At 40.4% G+C, this 19,497-nt stretch overlaps 1 protein-coding gene across 2 annotated transcripts in view; it reads left to right on the top strand.

Annotated features, from left to right (window-relative positions):
• prom2 (prominin 2) overlaps nucleotides 1–19,497 on the top strand; it is a 173,796-nt gene that overhangs the window by 27,831 nt on the left and 126,468 nt on the right. The gene's annotated exons all lie outside the window — the stretch shown is intronic.

Consider the following 19,497-nt stretch of genomic DNA (forward strand, 5'->3'; position numbering starts at 1 on the left):
AATTCAGTTGGGCAGTTTTTCTGAGGTAGGACGGAGAAAATGCAATGTATGGGGGTCATATTTTTGGCATTGTATGGTTTAGTGTGTGTTATTGAACACCTTCAGATCCAGCTCTAGTGCAAACAGAAAGAGCAGTCTTCCACTTAATTTCACTCCAATATTATGATCATGGGCTATTTGCCCATTTTGTTTTATTTCCAAACCCTCTGTGTTGCTGGGGCACATTTCAAAGGAAACAGAGAAAATCATCTTTGCAGCAGTGCTGGCACCAGCTGTTAAGTAGCAGTAGGTGAGGTGAAAACAATAAAAGCACAAATGAGGAACTGTGAGTGTTCCTTGTCTGGTTTGACAGCAAGGATGTTTTAAAGCTCACTCATAGACACTGTAACCATGGAAACCAGTTTTATCTCCTGATTTGTAGAAGCAAGGATCGGGCTCATCAAATGAGAAACTGCTCTAGACCAGTACGTCCTTGTTCATTTTGGCAAGAGGCTGTGAAAAGCGTGGCTGGACTGTAAGAAAGTCAGCTGGGTTAATACCAACCTGAGAAACTGACTCACGTAATAAGCTTTGAAAATAAGAGACTTCCTGTTTCAAAGCACAGACATGGCTGCAGGAGGATTTGTCAAGTGAGGTATGTTGGACTCGATGAGTCAGCAGAGGACAGGCTGGTAGGCGTATATCAGGGGTCAACTAACAGCGTCCAGAAGTTAAAAAGAAAAAAAACTGCTTTGTGTTTTAAGGGAAAATAACTTCATTTAAACTGGAAAGAAAGTTTCAGTGGTGACTCACAGTGTAAGTGAACGCCTGCCTGCTGTGAAAGACCCTGTTTATTACTTTGACAAACTTTCCTGGCAACTTACAAGTCAGAAACATTCCAGTCAGCCCACACTGTGAAGCTGCTCTGTTAGTAAACGGTACGATCCACGTACAGTCAGCGGACATTGGTGTATACAAGTCTGTAATGCATAATCCCTATTTTAATGTAATGCAGCAGATTTACTCTTTGCGGCATGTAGACGCTAACCAAAACTAACCTGAGAAGAGGACAAATGCACATCTTGCTGACATTTCTGACTCTGTGGACTTTGGAGTAATGTAGAAATCAGATTCTCTGCAGAGATATTTGTGTTAAACATCCATTAGTGAATGCTCTATGCTACATTACTGTGGTTGCGAGAGGGCACTGATCATACTGTTAAAAAAGAACTTAATAATATTGAATAGATTAGCAGGCAACTTGTGATACCAATTACATGATCAAATCATGAGGGATGCTGTCTTTGTCATATGGTGTCATCTTATCTTTAGCTTGTTGTTGACTTATTTCTATTGGCTTTTCCGACAATTTGTAAGCCATCTTTAATATAAATCAGCACTGGAACTATTAAAACCAGTACCAGTATTTTATCTTTGCTGGTCTGTCATAGATGCCATTTCACTTCATACCCAGCAGGGGGCAGTCTTGATCTTTTCATACTGCATGCAGACAGTTTAGAAGCTCTGTTAACAAATAAAACAAGTGAAAACACATCTGCCTGGTTCAGATTTAAATATGGATGATGCTTTTCCTTAAAACGTCTTTATCCCTACCCTTCACTGAAATATCAAATCGTCCTCTGAAGCTCTACAAGAAAACTCAGACTGTTTTTCAATGACTCTCACATGGCTGTACAGACCCGACATCACAAGACTGCTCTCTTCTCTCAGCCACAGTTAACTACAGTTGTCCATTTAAACCCATGACTTTAATTGTCTCTGTTTATGTTACTACTTCTGGACATTACAAGCTGTCCAGTAAAAGTCACAGTCGTCCTGCGTTGATGGCTGTTAAGATCGGAAGTGCCCTGCGTGGTTTACGAGGGATTTGAACAAGATAACATTCATTAATTCTCCTTCTTACTTTTCCAAACTAGCGGCTAAAACAACAGTTTCTTGCTGCGTGTAAAGCTCCCTGTCTTTCACACATTCTTTATACCTTTTTCTTATTGGATAAAAGTCGGATAACATTTTGCCAGAGGGACAACGGAAAACAGTGTGAAATTTAAAATGACTTCCCTGTTGTTCTTTTAAACTGTCTGTGACCTAACAAGCAGAACAATAATTTGAATGAGTTTCCATGAGGTTGCTCTTTCAAAGCCTGTGTGTGTGTGTGTGTTTCTGTCTTTCAGCTCTCATATATTTATGTGTGCTGTCTGTATTATTGTGCCAGAGCGCACTTTCACTGAGGTAGGGCTCCCCTTTTATATCGGTGCTATGGGTGCATAATGTCCTATTATGTCTCTGTGTCATGCTGATATGGATGCGGTATATTATTCAAACAGGGGAAACAAACCATGCCGCCTCCAGACAGGCTTGTGTTGGACTGAAAAACACCCTCTATTAGAGAGTGTGTTTAGTCTGCTGTGCCTGCAGACAGGAAGATAAAGTGCTTGTCTGGGGACTAGAGGGCTTTGGTAGCAGCAGAGATTTCCTCCTTGAGTTATACGGTATATTAAAGGAAACCAATGGCAGCAAGATTTTGCTACTCATGGTTAGGAAGATGGGTAGGCTCTGTGATCTTTGCATCGCCTCGGGATAGAATTATTTTAATTTGAACACAATGTAATAGACAGGAGTGTCTGCGTGTGGTTGTGTGTACGCGAGAAAAGAAATATATGTCTCAGTCTAGAAGCTATACCGCTCTGTGTGTCAAATGAAAGTTGCGGCTGCACGTCAGCCAACTGTCTCCCCATGCGAAAGAAAGCAGATAGCACTGTCAGTTTGCTCCGGCTGTTGTAGAGCTGTGTTCACAGCCTATATTTCTCCATATCTCCCTTATCTTATGTGTAATGTCTCTTCACTTGAACATTTTGTCTGGAGCTTCAAAGGGGGGATTTTGTGTTGACATACTGTGTGGTATGGGAGGAGCCATTATTTCAGTATTCACACATTTATTTTATTCTTAAAGGTACAATAATGCAACATTTTAAATAATAATAATACAATTAAATATCTCTAATTTAAATCCATTGTTAGGTAATGACTTCTTATAAAGAGAGTGAAGTCAAACCCCCTGTGGGTTTGTTGTTCTTCGCTCTGTGTTCACCCTGAGGAGACGGTGCTTTCATCAACTTGTGTTTGTGTCACTCAGAGAGTCAAACATGTTTCATAAGCTGCATGTTTTTCCATGTGAACCCTTTCCCTCTCCAACTCTCTGCCCTGACGAGAGACTGCCCGCCTCACTCAGGGAGGTGTTTGTAGAGGCCTAATGGCGGGGAGTAAAACTGATGGAGATCCAACAAACTTTCCAAACTGAACAAACAACTTTGTTTGGTCAAAAATACTTAAAACAAGTAAGAAGCAGCTTAATGTTGGGCTGCTTGTCTAGATGATGATCTGTCCTACACACGGCTGCACTTGGTCTGAACACTAAGGGAGGGGGTGGGGTGAGGAGAGGAGGCGGTGCTCTGAGAGACAGAAGCGATATGGCCAAAGAAAAGACTTGCTTTGATCTGAGAGTCTGATTCTAAAGTACGACATCGCTGAAAGTCACATAAAGTCACATAAAAGAAAAAAAAGAATCAGATCTCAAGTTTTTTTTTTTTAAGAGTTAGAGTATCATTATGATTTATATGGAAGCCCTAAGCAGACATGCACCCATTTATTCAGCACGTTTACCATGATACTCAGTCATTTCTGATCGTTTCATTTATTTTCTTTATCTCGACATAACACTGCTGGTTTTACTTTGCTAAGTTAATTCAATTATTTTCCTCGAGATCGATTTTGCTGTTATCTTTTTGGGTTAGCCAAGCTGGTTGTCTGATTAAAACAAATCAACATATCGCATTATTACAAAATAACGATGCTACATTTCTCTCTTTTCTGGGGATTTAGCAGACAAAACAATAAACTGGACACTGTGATCGAGCAGACCACGACATCATGCCATGCTGCCATTGCACACACAACTAAGACTTTTTCTGTTTGTTTTGAAACTTTGGCGATATGAGATTAATAAATTGAGATATTGAACTTTTTATAATGGAAAAACAGAGTAAATAAAATGCTATGGATAGCAGGCTTCCATAGATTTTGAATATGTTTGTATCAGACAGAAAACACTGAGCATGAGCAGACAGTAGAGACCGGGAGTGTTATAACCACACTATCCTTCTGAAATGTAGATGATAAATGTTTTTCACTTCACTGGCTAACAATACTCAATAGCTTGCAGGGTTACATTTATTTCTCTCCAGAGCTTCATTTCTGACACTGATGGAGTCCTTTAGGCGGTAAATAATTTCCAACCAGATTATATTCCAACATCGGAGCGCATATATCAGCAGTGTCTCTTCAGCATTGACTGCGTAATGAATTTGTTCAAGCACATGCGGTGGCAATTCGTGATAGACTGTTGAGAGAGGACGAGAGATGATGAGGAGAGAGGGAAGCTTAGCGGTTCATTAGGAAGACAAACAGACGGCTAGATAAATGACACACTATATCTTCAGCTGTGACGGCTGAACAATAACAAGCTGGATGAGATGAGCCATTTTGGAAATGTTTTTTTTGCATAATGGAGAAATTTGATAGAATATAAGTTAGTTCTTCAGAATAAGTGTAATGAAACTGAAAATGTTCCTCAGATAAACCCCAGTTGAACATTCATAGAGGCCATTTTCTTCTGATGTCAGAGTCATGCCGGAGAGTTCAAATTCAGGTTTTGAGTTGTAAAAATGTGGTGAGTGTGACAAAGTTTGATCGATCAGCCGCTAAAACATAATAAAAAGTGAAACTCAAGGGGATAATAAGGCCATATTTAAGGGTTAACAACCTATTTTTACCATTTGCTGCTTAAACAACAGCTAATGTTATCATTCAGCCACTCCCTTGTCGATATTACCGTTAGCTAGTAGCTGAATATTATTACCGTTTCAGTAACAAGTGTTACAAGAATACAACAAGGTATCAATTATTATCTAATTCCTAAGGACATTGTACCATGATTCAAGTTAAAACAACATATTTGATAACTGTCGTCTACTTTTAGAAAAATGCTAATGTTAGCAATGAGCCACTAACAAGCTGCTAAATGCTATCAGCACTACATGATCATGTTACAAGGATACAAAACACAATAGGTGATAATCAAGAGACATACAGGGCCATATTTCAAGATTAAACAGGAGTTGATTAAACATTATAGCTGCTTTGAAACAGCAGCTTAAGTTTGATTATCCATTCTCTACTTTTACAACCCTAAATTAGCCACTTCCTCTTTAATATACCCATTAACATGATTGTGTTACCGGAAAATACAGGAAAGGGGTCAACTCCTTGCTCAAGTTGATTAGATAAGTCTCTGAATTATGAAGTTAGCTTTTGATAAACAGTAATGGGTTCATTTGGACAGGACAGTGGAACAGAGAGTGGGGAAACGACATGTGAGAAAGCAGCCGCGGGTCAGACCGGATCCGGTACCAACAACTTGGAAAACTATTGCCGGATGTCCTTCTGACTTTCAACATCGTCTTTTCAGTTGCTAAACAACCTTATACCGACCCTAAAAGGATGATTTGTAAACTTTATGTCAGCATTTTACTTTTCCACAGTGAGTACAACATCACAGACAAATGGCTGCCATGTATTTATAGTACATGAGAGGTCACAGCAATGCTGAAATGTCTGCATGGCTGTCGCTCATAAAAGATACCCCCTGATGGGCTGATTAGATAACAGACTATTTGCAATTGGCTGTCCCTCCACACTGAGCGCTTATCTCTATGATCCATAGCCTGACACTGAGCATAAATAGCATTGGCCCTCAGATCACACTATTAATCGGATTCATGGCCCTTGGCTTATTGCAGCATGGTTTTGGGAGCCATTTGCCACTCATTGCTCTTGTCAATCTCTTATTTCAAAGACGCAGGAAAACAACACACATACACACATTGGCTACCAAAAGTGTAATACCGCTTGTGACCACAGGTTGGCAGTATGTGCATTAGCTTTGCTGGTACAGTTGAGGTTGGTCACGGGAGGATAAAAGAAGGTCGTGCCACTTCTGTTCTTACAGAGTGCTTGCTGACTGAACTGTTTAACCGTATCCGCAGGGTTTTAGAGTATATATAGACTCTGCCGTCAAAATCCTCCTTCCTTCTGTGATTGTGACAAGGGAGCTTACCAGCCAATAAATCCATCTCCTCTGTGTTTTATAGCTATGGAAACAGGTGTGAGTCACACTGAGCTTGCTGCCGCTTTGAGTCTACAGGGTCTCGCCGGTGCAAAAGATCAGAGAAAAGGATTCAGCCTGAGCTTCCGTCTTGATTTCCTGTTCATTTCACCTCACTGCCTTCTCATTAATTAACCTGGAATTGTATCAAGGTTTCCCCTCACCTCTGGTGTTTATGCTCTCGTCTTCTCTTTCAGCCTCAGCCTCACGACTGTCTTTTTCTGCTTCCATCTCTTCGTCCCAGGATCAGGTATAATTGCTGTTGAGATAAACCCTCTGATGCAATTTCTCCTGCATTATCTCTGGAAGCGCCTGCCTCTCATTGATAGCATGGAACAGTCAAACTGGTATCAGTGTTACCTTTGATCACACGCAGCATCCTCTCCCCAGTCTTGGCCCTATTTAACAGGTTCTGTATCCACAAAGACCTTGATGCTGTCACTTACAAGTCCTTGATGTTGGCTTAATTTTGAGGTTAATTCAAAAAACATCTCAGCGTAATCAAGCTTGCAAAAACACAAGTGGCATGTGAGCATTTGTACTCATATATTCGTTCATCTATCCATGAAAGGTTTGCATGTTTCGAGCATGTAGCTGGTGGTTTCCATGCCCTTCTTGCATGACAAGAAGCATTTAACCCCTTAGATAATCGAGGACGTCAGATAATGAGCTATGAAATGAAAATGTCTTGCCAAGTCATTAGATTTCTAGTGGCATTTTGAAATAATCTCTGTGCGCATTCAGCAGTTACCCTCATAATCTTTTATAGGTGGAAATGATGACTCGGATAGAATTGCATAAACAACAACAACATCTGTTTCCCTTTTGCTTTTGCACAAACAGACGTGAAAATGTCTCCTTTCTCTCTCCCTCTTTCCTCTAACAAATGGTGCATCCTACTCTCAGATGCCTGCAGATGGTACCGTTTTGCCTATTCCAGCAAGCAAACGTTATACTTGTGAGAGCTTATCATTAATACGAACAGTCAGCTGCGGTGAGATCGGGCTGAGAGTGTAAAAGAAGCTGATGGAGAAGGTTATCTTGTTGAACTTCAAAGGTTTCTGTTGTAAGGCACAACTTTGAAATGATTAGTTAAAAGGTCCCTCTTACATTCCATCCCTGTCTCTTTTCATCCCTTCAGTCTGAAGATCTTAGTGCTCAACTAGTTTGTTGATAATACCTGGGAATGCAGTAACATTGCTGAATGCTACTGCATTACCAGGTCCAAATCCCCAAATGAACGATGCAGAAATGGCAGCACTTAATGAGATTTGTATCAAATGAAAAGTGCGCTACAAATTAAACGTTTTATTATTATTATTATAAGACGAACCAACAGTCAGATGCCATGATGACAATTTCTGCCTTTATATGCTACTTGTAGTTTGATATATTTCTGGTATCAACAGAAGAGAAAAGAAGAACATACTGCACACTGTAAAATCCCAAAATAAATCAGTTTTATTGTGTGCACAGAGATTGCACTGGTTGAGCGCTGAAAGTTATCAGGCCCACCCACCTGTACGCAGGGAATTTTCCTGATCCTTGATACATTGGCTCACACCGACTTCTTATGGAAATTTTACTAGGAGGCTGGCAGGAAATAAATTGGATAAATCAGGGTTACAAATACTGCTCTTTGCAGCCCACCCTGGACTTTTTGGGACATTTTCAGGTGTGCAGCATGTGTGAAATGGGCCTCTAAGAAGGTTAAGATATTGTGGCTAAACTTTTGGAATATTGAAACCTGTCTATTTGTCTCATCTTTAATTTTCATTCTCAATCTTTACTGTCATGACGTTTCCATGTTCTCATATGTCACCAGTTACTTTGATGAGTACAATGTCACCATTATTAATAGAAATGATTAACAAAACAAAATCATACATGTTGTAATAAACTTGAAGATATCATTTAAATAATCTCCCCTTTGACTATCTGACAATCACATGATTGTAATGTAATCCCACCTCATTCAAACCATAGCCGTGACTGACAGCTTCCCCATTATCCCCTTTTACCAGCAGGGGTGTGTAGATCTGGTGCAGAGGCAGGGGTCGCTTCTGGTCCAGTAGCTTATCGTCCCCCTTGAAGGATGGTTGTTGTCATTCTGGTCACCTCAACATCTGGTGTCTGCTTTTGGGTTTTGGAATTCGTCGCAGACAGTGACATCCATTTGCTGAGCCAAACGAGGGCTCAGGGAATAGCTGAAGTAGAGCTGGTGCTGTGTGCTTGTGTTGAGATCATAATCTCCCATTTAGACCCCCTAAGAGTACAGAATAGATAGAAAATGTGAAAACATTTTTATCTTTCTTGTTGTGGTGTGTTTGGAATTTTTTATATTTCACAAAAGGTGAAAAAAAATATCCAACACGATTCTAAAACCGAGTCTCTCTGTTGGTTTGAGTGTACTGTAAGCGATGTGAGGATGAGTCTCAAAGTCTTACATTTTAGTTTGGCATTATAATATTTTTTAATCTAAGATTGGAATACTCATAAAACACATTATTAACTGGAGACCAAAATCATCGTTTGGATCAGACTGTAAACATTCTGCCGTAATGTGGGTCACTTTAACATGGACCTTAATAGAGATTGACTCACTTTTAGAGCCAGCCACCAAGTGGCCACTCACAGTTGGTTGGCACTTCAATTTTCGCCTCATCTTTCAGCCCAAGATGTTTTGCTGCTGTGGGTGAACACAATAAATGCTACTTGAAAATCGACCCCACTTCAAAATGAACATTCAGTTTATGTTTGAAAAGGAAAGCTCTGCTGTACTTTAACTTTTAATGGTCCTACATTTCAAAACAAAACAAAAAGTAGAATTGGAAATGGAAATAATATCATACTGTAAGCCCTGAGGAAGAGTCCATTTTAAGGCACGTTTAAGACTCACCAGCATGCCCTCACCTTCAGCATCTGGACTGAGATTGCTCCAACACAAATCCATATAATATTCACACCACATTAAATGGAGATTAATCAGTTTTTTTTCCAGTGATAGGAGAACTGCCACCTTCCATTATCCTCCCCGCAGGCCTGTAACATGCCTTTCCCATTGCTTTGACCTTAGCTCTCCCACGCGCGGATGCTGGGTGGGAATATGAATACGTATGGCTACACCTTGCACATTACAGCCTCATTGATTCATCCGCTGTGTGGCTGCATCTCACGAGGAAATGGCTTTGACACTGTTGGCCTTTCCTTGATCAATTAGGTCCCTTGGGAGGCATCCAACATTACATTGCACATTCATTATAAGCTTACCATGAGCCATACGTCACCACACCTCACCTGGGCATTAGCAGCGACATTGGCTTCTTTGGCTTTTGTCATTAAATGCTGCAAAACTCAGAGACCTTGTGAATAATGAGGAAACAGTTCAGAGATTTAGTGGCTAAAAATCGGCTAGCACACCTCCTAATTGGAAGAAGGTGTAGCTCAGGGGACGGGGCAGATTGGTGGAGAGTTTCACAATGGGATGTAATGATTTCCTGGGGGCAGCAGAGGAGCCGGAGGCGAGGCTGATCAGGATTAGGCTGAAGGAGGAGCCAAGGGGGATCAGAAGAAGATCAGGAAAGCTGTCTTGAGACTCATTTGTGTGACCGATACTGCAGACTTTGGAACTGGATCAATGTCTGATTTCATCCCTCTGACCGCCTCTCATTGGAGTGTGTTTACATGTCCGTTGAGTTATACTTATGAACTGTTAGCAAGAAGAGCTTCAGGCAAGAACAGACATGCTGACCCTCTGTCTTGGAGTCTTTCCTGCATTGTTGGTGTTTTGATTTCTGATTGTATTCTTTCTTTTCTTCCAGGCTGTGTGTTGCTCTTGGGCTGGGCATTGAAACCTCATTCGTGTTTTAGTATTGATTGAAACAGGGTTTATACAGGTTAAACTCAAAACGTACAGAAACCTTTCAATACCACAGACAATCTGAAATACAGTACTTAAAAAAAAAAAAAAAAGAGACATATTGACGTCTCATTAAATGATTCCAACAACTGCATTTCCCTTAGCTGAGCCATTTCTAGGGTAGGCATCATTTCAATGCCGGCTTTTAACATTAATGACATTTGATTCACTTTCCTGCTATGACAAATGCCGGACCTATTTTCTACACAAAACCAATGCAGTTCAGTGTTTTCAGCGCTCAGCGAACTAAGCCCAAAAACGCCCTCGGAATCAGCCGCTTTTTGTCGCGGCGCTCGCAGCACTCTCAGTTTAAATTAGAAAACTTTTGGATCCCTGCCCCTCCATGACACTTCTCCCTCACAGACTCAGAAGGGGCAGGACAATTGATATCAACTTTGTCAACAACGATGACTGAGGAGGAACTAATCCTTTACCTCGCAGGGTTTATCTCGTGCACCCACCTCATTTTTTACAGGGTACAATTTTCAGGTTATATATGTACTTTGGTCTCTTGGGATCCTGTTTGTGACGCCAATTTGTGAAGGAAATCTGGAGCTGCTAATGCCAGGACACCTTTCCTTTGGATAGAGTATTTAAAACAGACTTAACGGTCTCTATGTAGGTTAGTGTTTTCCTGTTTTGTCTCATGATAAGACACTTGACTCACAGAGTATTAATGTCAAGGGACCACTATAGTACAACAAACTATGCCAAGTGAAGAAAAAGTGTCCAGACCATTATAATATCATCATAAAACAGCCTTTTTAAAACTTCCCAAGGGCCTTTTTAGCGATCCATAATCATACTTTAAAACCTACTCATCTCTGGAAGATGTAGATCAGAGAGTAAGTGGCATAAAATACCTGGTCAGATTTCAATTATTTTGCACTTATCCCCTGCTGAGATTGCTTCTGACTTCTCACAACCCTCTCATGCACTCCACTTTTAGTTAGGCGAATATCTGTATTGGCTTTTTATGTTACAAAATGTAACATCTGGGAAGAAGGCGAGCTGCGGCAAAATAATGGAGCGTTATTTTCCTCCAAACAAGGCAATGAATCACTTCTTTGTTATATATGTACTTTGGTCTCTTGGGATCCTGTTTGTGACGCCAATTTATTGATGGAAATCTGGAGCTGTGAAATAAGATGTTTCAAGGAGAGCCACATGTCTGATGGTGAGGTTTTTATTTACAAGCTTGTACACAGAGAATTAAGATGAGCCGTGTTCACAGTGTAACAACACCCAATGCTTCACCTTTGGAGGTAATATTATGACTAGATGATCTAACCATCCCTGATAGGTGGTCCCTCTTCTGCCCCCTCATTTCTTGCCATGAAAATTCAACAAAAACAAAGAAAACTCTTCTCACCCACCGTCTTAGTGACCACTGTGAGCCTGATTTGGCGAGTAAACCCTCTTAAGTTTCTGTCTTTTTTTTCGTTCACCCCTTCTTAATCCCCTCTCCCTCTTTATTCCCCCCTCCTCTGCTTCCCCGTCTCCCCACGCTGCGTTTGTCAAGCCCATTAGTCCTCAGCATACAATCGATATCTGGGGGCTGCAGCTCTGCCACCATAAAGAGTCGTGGAGGAACAAGGAAGGGTGGGAGAAAGTGTAAGACGTAAAGGACTTGTGTTGGTGTCTCTAGATGGAGCTGTTGTTTATGAAGCTCGGTCTATCACTGTCACTTCTGTTATTAGTCAGATTAAAGCAGATAAGAAAGGCACATTTTTCATGTTTGAACTGTCAGGTATGGATGCATCTCTCTCCTAACTGTCTATGTATCATGAACTTTGTGCATTGTAGAGGCAAACTGTAAAAGTTTGGCATTAAAAAAGAAGCACATTGACCAGTGGAGATCAGTGCAGCTTGTAGATTTATAGCGGTTGTTCTTGGTTTATGTCAACAAGGGTTTTCAGAGAGAGCAGAGCCAGAGTTTAAGGTGTAAATTAGACTGTAGATCAGAGAACCCGGCAGACATCGATGCTGCAGGCCTGATGAATGGATAACGGTGCCTCTGTTGCAGTGAGCCCTCGGCATATGGCAAATAAACCAGCATGCACACATGGAGGGCCGGTAGACAGACAGCTGCAGACGCATACACACAAACACGCACACACTTTTCTGTTCCACGCCAAGAAGCCACCGACAGGAGGAACTCATGGTGAATACAAAACATGCGGTGCTAATGGAAAACTTTTTCCCAGGCATCTGAAGAATTACAGTTTCTCTTAAAAAGCTTGAAGAAACAGTTTTCATTAAAGAAAGTCTCTGCAGAGGGAAATTAAAGCTTTTACTCTTCTCTTCTAGTAAAACTTTATCGGCCAAGAACACGATTATTCCAAATTCATTTAAAAACCAATCAGACATTTAATAATTCAAAACATCTCTTCATCTTATACCAGATCGTTTCAGTATATTAGTGTTTTCAATATCTCAAAAGTGAAATATGAAATGTTAGCTGCAGGGATAAAGATATCAAAGGTAATGAGCTAGCTCGTTGGCACTCCTGAACATGAAAAAAGAGAGATTAGATAAATTTATCTTTAAAAATAGAAACAACGATTTCAAAGCTATACTTCCTCAGCCACTGCTTTTGTTGCTATCAGCTCAATATAATCCGTTTGAATGAGTAAACTTTACTAGACAGTATTAGGTGGCCAATGAGCCTTGACACAAAATGATCATTGTTGTTTGTTAAAGGAGCAATATGTAACGCTGACACCTAGTGTTCAAAATTGGTACTTCAGTCCAAATTCAAAACGTTGAAGAGCTGTCTCCGCCCGCCCCCTTGTCCCCACATCAAAGTGTTTCAAAGATGTAAAAAATAATATAACTAAAGATTGTTCATTTTTTAAACTTTTATATATATTATGTTTGAATATTCAATTGTTTTAACATACAAACTTTTATATATCTTTTTAAACTTTTATAAAGTACGATTATGGAAACATTTAAATCCCCTCAGTTTAATTCTTTAGGACCCAAAAATAAGATGTGTGTTAAACGTTACAACTTAAAGCAACATTCAAAATGTAAAGAAAGCTACTCGCATCCTGTCGAGACACAGCCCAAATAATTTATTATTATGGAAGTGGCGCCTCTTAAAAGGCAAACCATGATTTGGGATTTGGAGTACCTAGGATGCTCAATCAGATTTCTCAATCATCCGAGACCCCAGACAACTGCATGAGGGGTGAATTTGAATATATTCCATTTTAGCATAATTAATTTTTTTTTTTTACTGTGATAAATGCAAAGCAAGTCTCATACCAGGTAACAAATAGAAGGCAGGGAATAAACAAAGCAGGTCCTATTCAAAACATCAGTAGTCAAGTTAAACTTTATGAACAAGAAACCTCAATCATAAAAACAATATATAATTCCCAGTGGCGTTTCTATGGTCTGTTGGGGACCTAGGCAAAAATTAATTTTGGAACCCCTCCAACCAGCGTTCATAATGTCTACCAGTTTCCCCGATGCTTACTCGTCCCTCCTCTTTCTCTCTTTCTGTTTTAACACCCTGACAGATAATTCTTAATTTTCCTTCGGTGACTTTTACTGACAAACTTTGGTTTCCACAGAAATAATGCACGACACGCTTAGCAGGGCAACGAGAGGGAGTGCTGTCAGATGGGGCCCCCTTAGGGAGGTATCGTACGGAAATTCCAAAATGTGCACAGTTTGAGCCACTGCTATAAGTTTTTTTTTTCTCCCAGATTTTTATTTTTGGGCTTTTTGTGCCTTTTTAATGGAGAGATGACAGTGGATAGAAAAGGAAATTAGGGAGAGAGAGAGTGGCTAATGACATGCGGGAAAGAAGCCACAGGTGCGCCACCAGCGCCCCAGCCCTTGGGGGCCCCCTACTGGCCAGGTTTCCCAAGCGATTGCCTGCCTTGCCTATTGACAAACAGCGCCTCTGATAATTCCTTACTTCTTCCCTTGTCTCAAAATCTTCCGGGCTTCTTCAGTTAAAAAGTGTTTGAGATCCACAGTGATATCTGAGGCGACAGCATCCACAACAAACTGCAACGAGTCATCATGATCAATCTCGATGGAGCAGAACAAATTATAAACAAATTGTGTTTGATTGATTTCTGTTAATATGTTTTCCAATATTGTTCCTGCACAGTAAATGTGAAAGCCTCATTCTCAACATTGCTGTGTACTCTGAAGAGATAAATGAAGAGTCCTCCTCCACAAAACAGCAAGGAGTGATGGTTACAGAGGGAAGACGGTGCGAGCGTGTAGATGAGAGTGGGCGTTGGACAGATTTGAGACTACTGTTTTTTCCTCCTCTCAGCCTAATATCCATCACTTTCTAAATCTCCGCCGTGCTGTAGGCATGACTCAGCTGATGTCTTAGATAACTAAAAGATGGCTGGAAAGACAACACACAGCTTTGGCTTCTAAAAACAGCCTGTTATTACATCAATCTCCGACTTTAATCTTCCATCTACCGAACCCATTCATCATATTGGCATACACACCTCTTCTGATAAAGGCCTTTACGTAATTGAAATTAGTTTAATTATTATTATTTTTTAATGCTGTGATTAACCACAGAGACTCCTTTCATCTTACGCTGTACTGGATTTAAATTTATGATGATAAAGTCTTTCGAATAATCCAACAAATAGGGCTGTAATGAATAATGTCACTTCCTCTGGTGATTGATGATGTTTATATCCACGAGCGGTGACAGCAACAGATGCTGTGATTAGGCAGACTCTGTCACACACACACACACACACACACACACACACACACACACACACACACACACACACACACACACACACACACACACACACACACACACACACACACACACACACACACACACACACACACGCACACACACAAGCATGTTTTATCCAATTTTATCATAAATATTCTGGGCTTTTTTTAAATGTTTGCGATCTGTAACTTGAAACTGTTTACATGATGTCATAATAAATAAGAAGTTCGACAGCTGTGACTAAACTTCTACATTTTCTAAGTTACCAAAAACAGCAGTTCGGTCTGTGGCCCTGTAGGTACCCCCATCTAACATCATTTTGTGATGCTGTTACCTAGTTTCTTCTTTATAAGTGGGTTGAAGTAACTTAAATGTAGTGCAAACGATAGTTAATAAAACAAAAAATATTCAGGAGACCGGGAGTCCCATTTAAAAAGACATGCTACATATGAATTGGCTCTTAGAAATTGACTTCCTCTTTAGTAAATACTTGTTTAGGTGTAGGCAGGGGCGCCGCTAGGAACTCCGGGCCCCATGAAAACATATCACATTGGGCCCCTACCACGGCCCAAACTAACCCGGAAAATTTCTATTACTGCACCTCCATCACACAAATGACCCCAAAAAAACTTTGAACAACTATGCTTTGTTTTACACCCTGAAAATGGAATATAAATAATCACTGTAATATTTCCTCATAGTTTAAAAATAATTGAAACTATGTAATATACACACAATTTCCAGATTCTGAATGTTTGTTTATTTATTCAGACAATTTTAGTTATCTTATTGCGGTTATAACTTAGAGAAAAAAGCCAAATAAGAAATACATTTTTATTTCAGGCCCATGAAGGGGCCCCCCTGGGTAGTCAGTCTCACTTTTCCCCCCACTACGACGCCCCTGGGTGTAGGCACCAGAGCTAATTGTTTACTTGGTTAAATGCAAGCAGAAATCTCAGTTGTTGAAAATTGAAGCCACTACTAAGCTGCTAAAAACTGCAGTTTTGTGATGGTCCACTTGAGGATGGCCCCAAAAGCCAAAAAGTCCTAATTAGGCCCTGTAGTAAAATTTTTGTACAGCATGTACAGTAGATATAAACTCATTTTACAGACAGGTGCAAAAATCAGTTTAGGTCTCTGTAGCTCATTTCTATATTCACAACAGTAGGGTGTGGGGTGATATTTCATAATATTAATAATAATAACTTGGATTTATATAGCGCCTATACAGGAACCCAAGGACGCTTTACAGTAGTAAAGGGGGCAGTAATAGACAACACAAAAGAACTAAAACACAAACAAAGAAAAGAAGATAACACAAAACAAAGAAATTAAAAGTTTGTTCCTTGAACACTTGAACGCTAAGTTGACTTCTTTTTTTTTAGGCCTAAAGGGATTTTGAATTTTGTTAGCTAACTTGTCTGCAGTGCACTTCATGTAACAAACTGTCACTTGAGTTGTACCTAGATCTTCACATTGTCAAAATCATGACCACAGATAAAGCCGTCGTTTCTAGCGTGTTGACAGTGATAATGTGTTGTCCATGAATCTTATATAATATAATGTTATAACAAAGATACTTGGTTTATTGATAATAAGAATAACCTTTACTTCTTTCTTCTTGATGACATGATCTGGAGAGAAAGCAGACTGGTTACAGGCAGACAGAAGTAACGAGAGTTCAGGTATTGGTTGGTTTGTCGAATGTGTTACAGCTGATGCTAACTCTTTAGAGCACTAAGTGCTTAAATCCGGGGAGTCGTGCATTGTTTAAATTGGTTGTGTGCATATTGAAAGTACTCCGCAGTGACACAAATACTTTTTTCTCCATTTAAATGATTTATGTGATAAGTGGCAACCAGTTGAAAGAGCTGGATTGTGTGAGGCTGCTTGAGTACACTGAACAGGAACACTAATCAAACTCTGAGACAAAGAACAACTTTCCTGTTTTCACAAAAATGTAAATGAACTAATTAAATTCTCCTGACTGTCACAGTACAGCTAATAATGCGATTATATTTTTGTGCATTCCTGCTGAATTTTCAAACACTTGAGCTTATTAAGATGAGGGGTTTCACAGCTATTGACAGGCCTTTCATGGTCCATGATACAGAGAGGTATACTGATATGTCTAAGAAGGCGTCTGTGAAGGTGTCCTGCCTTTAATTCTTTTAAAGGCATTTTATGGTTAGGCAATCTATGGCTGTGCTGCAGAGATAATGAAGTGGCTTTGAGGGGATTTGCACAAGTAGGTGTTGCTTTCCCCCCTCTTCTCTGTGTGGTGAGTTTCACTGTTGTGTAATGTTGGGCAGTGTTTGACTGCAAGCTGCCAGTGACAGCCATTGGCAGAGTGTGGTAAACATGGGCTGCAGTCTAATACCTTGGCATTAGCTGAAGGATTTGATAGCCCACTATAAACTAATATCTAGGGAGATCAGGAGTTATTGGCCAGGCTGATTTCAAATGCTCTATGACTAATCAAAGGGGGTTTTCCAAAACTCTCTCACCCCATCCTCTGCCACCACCATCCAACTGAATCTTATTTCTTTAGTTTAAAAGGAAAAAAAAATGTTGATTTTAATTGGAAATAGATTGGAAACTCTTCAGCCATGTGGTAAATCTCATCGTTAAGTGGATCAATGTAAAAGGTTTAACAGGTATGTATGAATAACACAGTTCAGTTCAATATTTGCTCAAGCAGTTTAAGTCCTTGGACTGAGCCAGGTGAGTCAAGACCAGGCCATGCAAAGGAAGACAGAATCCGGGGGACACTGAGACAAAACTAGTGGTTGGGTACAAAAGGCCGGGGCAATGTTTAGCATTACGACAGGCACAATAAGGCAGGCAAGGTCAGCACTGGGTAATCATTCCATGGAAGAGTCCTGAGATGTCTTGCATGAATTAAATGGAACAATCTGGCAATGTGTGAGTGAACAGGAGAGACTTATATACTGGCTTGGTTGCAGATGAGAGGCGACTATGCTCACAGGTGAGCTGATAAGGTGGGAGTGGTGAACAGGCAGAGTGGAGGCAGGGTCAGTGGAAGTAAACAATTCTTGGGGCGGGCACAATAAATCAGTATCTTAAATTTTGCTTACAACCCAGGATAGTCCCCCTGGGTTATTGCCAGATTTACAAAAAACATGTCCTTAAGGGCGCGGTCACACTGGCAATCCGTACCGTGCCAAAGCACACTTCAACCCTTAAGTCCAGTTCGTTTGGCCAGTGTGAACCCCTCAGGCAAGGTGCACTCCCTTGGCTTTGGCACACTTCGGAGAGAGGTGTGCTCCGGCACGGTACACTTCATGCATGAGCACAAGCATGCGTGTTAAAAAGGCCAGCTCCACTTGGACTGTTCCAACCCCCCCCCCCCAACAGTGGTAGGTTCCGGCTCCGGTACACAATGCTGACAGCCTCCAGAGTTTCATGGCTGTATCTGACTAAAATGACTCAATATGAGCATAAATAATAATAAATAATTTAGTCCAAAAAACTCTCCCGAACAACACCAAATTATTTTTTGTGTTCTCTCCAGCAAGCTGCTTTGCTATCTGTCATTTAGCTGCAGTCCTAACTCTGACTGTGTTTACTCATATTGAGCCATGTTCAAAATATTAGATTACTATACCCCTAATTTATATTACCAACAGCAGCAAATTATCTTTGCATTTAATTGCAGCAACTTGAGGGCAGGAGACAAGATGCTGCAAGGGGGGCAAGGAGTTCTTCATGCCCATAATGCCAGGTATTGTCTCATTCATTGCAAGAACTGTAATTCTCTCTCTGTTAAAATGAGTGAAGCTCTTTTACAAATCTAAAACAATACGACTGAAGCAATTCCACATGAAAGCACTGTCTATTTTTCAAGCATGCCCTTGCCTCTGGAGTGTTTATGGATGCCTCTCCACTGAGCTGATGACACTTGATTCATCCAAACAATGATGTAATTAAAAAGTAGAAACAGACGCTGTGAAAGCTGAAGAATCCATCATAGTATTATGAAATGAATAGTCAGGTATAAACATTTTCTGCTTACTGTATAACTTCATACACCATACATCATAAGGTATGTTATCAAGCAATGATTTTACAGTATTACATCAGTGGTGAGTGTCTCCATCAGCTATGCTTTCTGTCAGAAATCTTTAATGCAAACAACATCTGCTGGGATGTCATCAGCACAAGTCGACATGATTTTGTGGTTGTTTTGAAGCGGCAGAATATAAAGGATACGACAAAATATGTCATGTTCAATCGAGTTAATTTGAAGACTTTTCTGTTCTGCAGGGTCACACAAAGTGCACAAGAGCGATCAAACATGTTCCAATTTAAGACATGAAGCAACTACATCAAATACGTCCTTGTCTGTGAGTGTTCAGGTGTGTAGATGTGTGCATGTGTGTTTTCATGTGTGTAGCAATTCGGCACCAGGGATTCCAGACTAGACTTGAGTCAGTGTCAGATTCCCTGACTTTTTTGTTGGGCCTTTGGGCTTTTATAGGACAGCTGAAGAGAGACAGGAAATGTTCGGAGGAGAGAGTGTGGAGTGACATGCAGCCGAGGTCAGATTCAAAACCCACAGGTGCTGTTATGAGGACTTCAGCCTCTGTACATGGG

This window comes from Labrus mixtus, chromosome 6 (genome assembly GCF_963584025.1).
Source record: "Labrus mixtus chromosome 6, fLabMix1.1, whole genome shotgun sequence".
NCBI classification, from domain to species: Eukaryota; Metazoa; Chordata; class Actinopteri; order Labriformes; family Labridae; genus Labrus; species Labrus mixtus.